Consider the following 7,740-nt stretch of genomic DNA (forward strand, 5'->3'; position numbering starts at 1 on the left):
GGATAGATCCCATCAAACTAACCACTGCTAGAAGGCTAGTCAACCTTTACCTCAACCATGTTCTCATCTTCACACCTGACATCAACTCAAGAAAGTCAATTTCACATTAGCATATCTGTATTCAAAAATCAATATTCATCATCAAATTTTTCATGTATTTCTAAATAAACACCAGTTTTCATGTATTTCTAAATAAACATCACAAGTAACTGATCCATCATCTAAATTCAAAATAATTATAAAGTGAACAACCAATATATATTAATTACAATTTTACTTATGTCACCTTATGTCCAAAATATTAATAATAATTATGTCCAATAAAATTCAGGGTTGTGACATCCTTCCTGACTAGGAAGAGGCATCATCTTGATGTCATATAAAATACACACATCAAAGTATATCTATATATAGAAAATTCTATGATATCAAATATGGAAAATATTTCTCAATATCCTCAACATTCTCCCATGTGGCACTATCCATAGAATAATGGTCTTACTGGACCTTATACTGCATAATATCCTTGTTGCGTAATCTAATCATTCATCTATCAATATCTTAATAGCACCACCTTTGGATCTTGCACCTGTAAAGCATTCAAATCAAGTATATGAGAAGCATTGAGGTGATATGGCTTAAGTAAAGAAACATGAAATACATTGTAGATTCGGGTGAGAGCAAGTGGTAAACTATTGTAAACACACATTTCATCTGTAATGTGTTTCTTACCTTCCTTAGGGAGCTCCTCATATGATTTTTATTCATACACTTTGCATACACATCGAGTCACACACCTTTTTTGGATATTGTTCATCACAATCATCTGGAAATCAACACTCATCACCCTCTTCTTTAGGTAGTTCTTTGTTCTCTCAGAGGGAGGTCCCCTTTTTTTTGTTCTTTCCTCGCAGTTGGCCCCCACCTTTGTGTCAAAATAAATTCTTATCAAATTTATTAGTGGGTTGTATTGAGTAGATTGAAAATATAAAAGTTGTTGATTCTGAGTCTCACCATAATCCAGCACTTGAATTTTCTACTTTTTATTTTACTACTAAGTCTGATATTTCTACTAAATATTATGTGACAAAACTCATGAAAGATATAGACAAAACATATGGAACATTCAATACTGATCTGGCAAAGTCTAATGTATACAACAACAACAACAAAAAATGATTTTGTTGAGTGGAATTTAAACATACCAAGATAGATATGCCCCTAGATGACTTCTACTTAGGAGGAATTTACTACAGATTTGATGCCTCCCTCCTTTTGTAAAAGAAGAAAAACAATAATTACAAGATAATAAGTCCAAAGATCCAAAATTCTATTCCTTATACGTTGTCTCCCCCCTTTTTTAGTAATCTCCCAAGAATACCCAGATCTCTTCCCTTATTTTTTCCCAAAGCTAGAAAATATGTATATGCCAGTGAAAATGTGTAAAAACCCCAAATCCCAAAAAGCATGCTTTGGTAAAAATCATTTCCCTGTATAAAGAAAACTAATACATAACAAATGTGTGGCTTTTATCTAATCCAAAATTGATACATAAGAAATGTGCAGCTTTTTATCTAATCCTAAAACAAGAATTGTTTGAAACAATAAGAGTGTGATAGTCCTTTACCATGCATGAAATTTATGTGGGAACATCGCATGGAAAGGGTGAGTGTTTTTAACCAATTGAATCTCACACATGACTAAAGCATGAAAAGAATCAAACATCAGATTTTAGAAAGAAAGTTATATATATATATATATATATATACTTTGTCAACATCAATTATAATAACAATTAAAACCAAGAAATATAATAATTTGATATATTTTATTTTCCTATCAAAATTAAAACAATAATACTTATATTGAATCAAAGATTATAAAATTTAAGTGAAAATTCAAGCCAGATTATTCTAACAAAATATCGAGTTATTTTAATTTCTTTATTTCAACATTCAAAGAATAAAATATGTCTAATTAATCATTCAAATGAAATATGATCCAAAAAGAAATAACATATTATTATCATTATAAATTAATCAAATTAACTAAATAAATAGTTATTGATTCCTAACCATGCAATGATTAAAATTCACAATGAAACAATATTTGGTGCATTCAGTCGAGCATGCATTCATAATGGACTACATGAGTGTGTGAATAGATCCCATCAATCCAACCATTGCTAGAAAGTTAGCCAACCTCTACCTCGACCATGTTCTCGTCTTTACACCTGCCATCAACTCAAGAAACTCAATTTTACATCAACATATCCATATTCAGAAATCAATATTCATCATCAAAATTTTCATGCATTTCTAAATAAACATCATAAGTAATTGATCTGTCATCTAAATTTAAAATAATTATAAAGTCAACAGTCAATATATATTAATTACTATTCTATTTATGTCACCTTATGTTCAAAATATTAATAATAATTTGTATACACCTAAAATCGATCCAGAGATAATTAATTAAACACGTAGTGATTTAATTAATAAACCTTCCTAATTAATTAAATGCACAATGATTTAATTAATTCCCCTTTTATTCTTCTACTTGTAAATAAATCTAAGGATTTGTTTATATAGTTCATTTCAATAGTTCCCCTTGATTAATTAATCTCGTTTAATCAATTGCCCCCATTAAATGCATTTCTCATATTGCTATAATTAAATAAACATTTTTTGTTAAATTTAATTATCCATTCCCAATTATTTGAATTTTTAATTCGATTGAGCACATGGCTCCTAACTTTAACCACATAGCCTAGCCACCCCCTAACCTAACCCATTTAGTCTAACCCTAGGTCTAGCCAACCCTATCCCCTCCAACTTGCACATTCTAACCTCTTTCCAACCCCTTTGGAGTGTTCACCCTCTCTTGATGACACATGGCACTTTAGCCACATGTCTTCTACCCCTTGACACTTGCCCTCTCATGGGCAATTTGTTGAAAATCCTTGGACACTTGTCACCCTAGGGATGGCATGTGTCCCTCCTTCTGATCTCTTTTCTAACTTCTTCATCATTAGCCCTTGATATATCCATATTAGATCTTGATCGTTGATTCCTGCCACCTCAACTTTGGCCTTGGAAATCCTATAAAAGCACCACATTTTCAATCAATCAGACCTTGTCACTTAGCTTAATTTTGTATTGTTGCTCTCTTCAAATCTGCATTTATCATTTCTATCAAGTAGCATTTAAAGCATCATTTTAGCATAATCTTAGCATCATAACATGACAATCTTGCATTTATCATAATATCTTGTAGCTACCCATGTCTTAGGTAGTCATTTTGATGATCATGATGCTTGCTGAGAGCCACATCTATTGATCTTCAAAATCCTTGGGATTAGAGGAAGATAAGACATTACAAAGAGGGAAAAGTTTGCATTTCTAAATCTTAATTTGCTTTCTATTTCAATACTTGTCTCATTTTACGTTTGTTTAATGTTTTTCACACTATTTAGTCATACATAATTATGTCTTATAAAATTTGGGGTTTAAACTCCTTCCCCACTAGGAAGAGGCATCATCCTAGTGTCATATAAAACACACACATCAAAGTATATCTATATATAGAAAAGTCTATGATATCAAATACGGAAAAGATTTCTCCATATGCTCAACATTCTCCCATGTGGCACTATCCATAGAATATGGGTCCCATTGGACCTTATACTGCATAATATCCCCATTGTGCAATTTAATTGTTTGCCTATCAATAACTTGAGTGGGCTCCACTAGGACCACCCTTGGATCCTACACTTGTAAAGCATGCCAACCAAGTATATGAGAAGCATTGGGGTGATATAGCTTAAGTAAAAAAATATGAAATACATTGTGGATTCGGGGAAGAGAAAGCCTATAGGCTACTTGATTGATTACTTCCAGTATGTCAAAGGGCCCCACATATCTAAGTGCAAGCTTGGAAGACTTGCCAAAAGAAATAAAACTCTTATGACATTTGACCCTCAAGAATACCTTATCTCCGACTAAAAATTGTGTTACAAATGACCTATTTTTGTCTGTGTAGTTATTCTGCCTATTTTTAGATTTCTTCAATCTCCCTTTATCAAACTTCATATGCTCTTCCATTTCCTTGACCATATCAAGTCCAACTACAACTCTGCCTTCCATCCTATCCCAACCAACAGGTGTGCAACACTTCCTCCCATGAAGTGCCTCGAAAGGTGTCATTCCTAAGGATGCTTGGAAGGAATTTTTTATGAAAACTTGATGCAGTCAAGGTAGGGAGATCCAATGAAGGACAACCCAACCTTGCAGCTAAGCACACGAATCATGCAAAGCGTATCGGTAACCGGTAACAAGGTGCCAAAAAACAATAGAAAGAACAACCCGTAAAAACATAGAAGACATAACCCGTAAACAATAAGAATTAATCTTATTATAATCTAAAGAATGATACATGCCACATACTGGATCGTAGTCTAGGATAAAATTAATGCTTACAATGCAATTACAAGATCTATAGATCATCCTCATAACAAATCGGCTTCCGGTAACAGTTTACCGATTCTATCCTAACCCAGACCTCAGCCTTCCGGCCTCAGTCCTACCGAATCAGAATCTCATTGGTTCTACATCTTCGCTCAATCTCAATGCCCTGTCTTCAATCTTCTAACTTCTCTACTATGAATTCTGTCTCCAAATTATTCACAAACCTCCATATATATACCACCCACAAATAATTACAACTTAATCAATGTAGCATCCTAAAATTGCGACACTTGCAATTTCGACTACATTTGGGTCTTCACGATGGCGGCGCAACGTTGAACCTGAATGGAGACCCCGAAACCTGTTTACGACACCCAAAACTGCATCTTTTTGCACCTTGGCCTGATCCTTCCTTGCACCCTATTGTCCCGGGAGGTGGGACCATGGCGCCTAGCGCCCTAGTCCCTGGCGCTATTTTGGGCCCGATCTCTTTTGGGCATCGGGTCTTTAAGTTTGCAATTCGGAAAATAATGTTTCTAGGTCGGCCTAAGGTCAGAAAAATTAGTCTATCAACCCTAATTGACAAGTATATAAACTACATTTCCCCTCCCATTTGAGGAGGCAAGAAAAAAAGAGAAAAATATATTCAAGCATTCCTTCAAGCAATTGAGCATTCTAAGTCTCCATTCAAGGCTAAGTGTTGCATTCAAGACAAGGATTCAACCATTGAAGAGGAGATCACTTACAACATACAAAATACAACATTCATTACACCTTCGCATGTAAGAATATGAACATTCTTAACAACAAGGTATCAGTACTTGTTTACATTACAAACATTTACATTTACAACATTCTCATTTCTTGGTTAATTCCAAAACCGGGGTTTGACCTAAAGGCAAACCCCTAATCCCTAACCCCCCAATCATCCTCTCTTTCTGTGTGTAGGCTGCAGGTACTCGGCTGTAATTTAAGATCTGGAATCCTTGTGCAGAGACGAACAGATCCCCCTTCGTTTTGCCGATTTTTTGAAGGACCGTGTGCACTCTGGGCGCATTCGTCCCGTCAACTTTCGCTCGAATTTGCAGAACAACATCATCTCGACATTTTACTGCTAATTCCAGGTCCGCAGCTTCATCCCGTATCCCTATCTCTGTTTATAAGCGAATCTTTCTTACTTTACATGCATTCCTAGTTCAATCTTTCTATCTACAATCTTTACAAAAGAGGGTATCCTTGATGTCTCAACCCTTGAAACTCATTTAGAATCCAGTCTTGCATTGTGTGGGATTGGATCTTGTGGGTTTCAACCCCTCTTTTGAATGTAAAGTCCCTCCTAAGTGAAAACCGTCAATCCTAGTGACCCCCTTTCTCCTTGGGGTGGGGGAGAACACCTAGGGTTCGATTTTTCGCTTTACATTTTGGTGAACCCGACGTGAACATCCTAATTCTGAATATTCATGGTTAGATCTGAAGAAAAAAATAAAAATTTGCTTCCTTAATTACATTTCCATGTTTGATCTTTTTGCAAATTTTAGAGGTTAATTGCATAAAAACCCTAAATTTTCTTTTTAGTAATTGAGCTTGTGAAATGTTTAATTGTTAATGCTTGTTTCAGATCTGCCCTCCTACTGCAAATTGTCAAATCATATCTGTGCTTTAATTTTGAAAATTAAGTGGTTAAGTGTCAAAACCCTAATTTTTAAAACTCTCTTGATTCAGCCTTTGACTGATGATTTCACTGATCAAATCACCTCCAAATCGGCTGTAACTTTGGATTCCGCAACAAAATCATAATATCTCTCATCCCTGAAAAATTTGGAAAAAAGTTGCGAGGACCATGTGCACCTCGAGCGCCATTGTCCCCGACATTTTTTCTGAAATTTCGGGAGCTAGATCTTACTGTATTTTTCTGCTAAAATCCATAATTTTGGCTGATTTCATTAATTCTTACACTTTCAAAATTACAGTCAAAGTTGGTCTAGTGATTGCTTGGATTGAGGCTTCTAATCATTCAAAAATTATTGAAATTGAAATTCATGTCAAAATTGTATTTCTTACTGTCCTAAATCTGAAAAGTGTGTTGGCATTCATTCGAAATTTCAGTGCTTTATTCAAATTTTTGCAATTTGTGACTTTTGAAATTAAATGTTTAATTGCAACAACCTTGATTTCCACTTTCAAAATTGAATTTTGTGTGAAATTGAGTCAATTTTTAACTTTCGAAACCTGCATTGCTTTTAGTATTCCCTCTAAAATCATAAAATTCAAAATTTTAGTTTCCCTCTCTTTTTCAAAATTCAAATTTTGCATTTTTCAACAATCTTGGTAGGGTTCAATTTTGAGATTGCAACTTTATTTTGGCCTATCTACAGATCGTAAAATCACTCAATTTTTTCAAATTAGCTTTAAAATCATCATAACTTTCATCCCTGAAAATTTTGAAAAAAGTTGCGAGGACCGTGTGCACTCCGTTCGCCACGGTCCCCGACATTTTTTCCGAAATTTCGGGAGATTGTCCTGATTGTATTTAACAACTTAAATCTAGGAGATTGGCTGATTTTATTGAAATTTGCTACCTCTAAATTCAAAATCTTCTCTCTCTCTTTAGTGCATGAGTTTTACAACAATAAGCCCTACTTACACTATTCTCATTAGACGAAGCCTTAGAATTAAGTCCTTCCAAGGTGTAATTACTGAGGAGATGGAACCTAATTTGAATGGCCTTTTTAACGAGGACATGGGTAATTCCTCTAATCCTCTTAATGATGAAGAAGCTCTCCATGAGGTTTCTGTAGAACAACTTTCGAAATTGGATAACCAATTTGATGATTTTCGACAATGGATGTCTCAAGAATACCCTGATAGTGAAGCTCTTTCATTAATTGAGGGTCTAAAACGTATGGTTCAAAGTGATAAGAATGGAATTGATATTTTGTGTAGTATTGCACACATTGTGGATTCGAATGTGATGCCTATGAAGAGTTGTGCTGAAACTTTAGGTTATACACAACCTCCTACTCAAGTTAATCATTCTATCCCTTTGACAACTTCTATTGCTAGTATACCCACTTTTACATCAAACATAATGACTACTTCAATACAAGACATTCCACCTATGATCACCAGTCATGGGGGCAATCCTTCTTCTTCAATCAACCCTCTTCCTTCATTCAATCCAACTTCTTCACTCATTCCTTCAATGAGTGTTCCTGTTACATCTCCACAAATAAACATGACGCAAGGGGGCAATTCGTTTAATCATTCCATT

The 7,740-nt window shown here is 34.6% G+C and overlaps 1 long non-coding RNA gene across 1 annotated transcript; it reads right to left on the bottom strand.

The window, feature by feature from the left end:
• Positions 1 to 217: 217 nt before the first annotated feature.
• On the bottom strand, positions 218 to 1,512 carry LOC131059693 (uncharacterized). The gene is made up of 3 exons (XR_009110217.2): positions 1,206 to 1,512; positions 733 to 925; positions 218 to 589 (listed from the first exon to the last, which is right to left on the bottom strand). It is a non-coding gene; the product is annotated as an uncharacterized LOC131059693 (long non-coding RNA).
• Positions 1,513 to 7,740: the final 6,228 nt, after the last annotated feature.

Source organism: Cryptomeria japonica, chromosome 7, assembly GCF_030272615.1.
Source record: "Cryptomeria japonica chromosome 7, Sugi_1.0, whole genome shotgun sequence".
Lineage (NCBI taxonomy): Eukaryota > Viridiplantae > Streptophyta > Pinopsida > Cupressales > Cupressaceae > Cryptomeria > Cryptomeria japonica.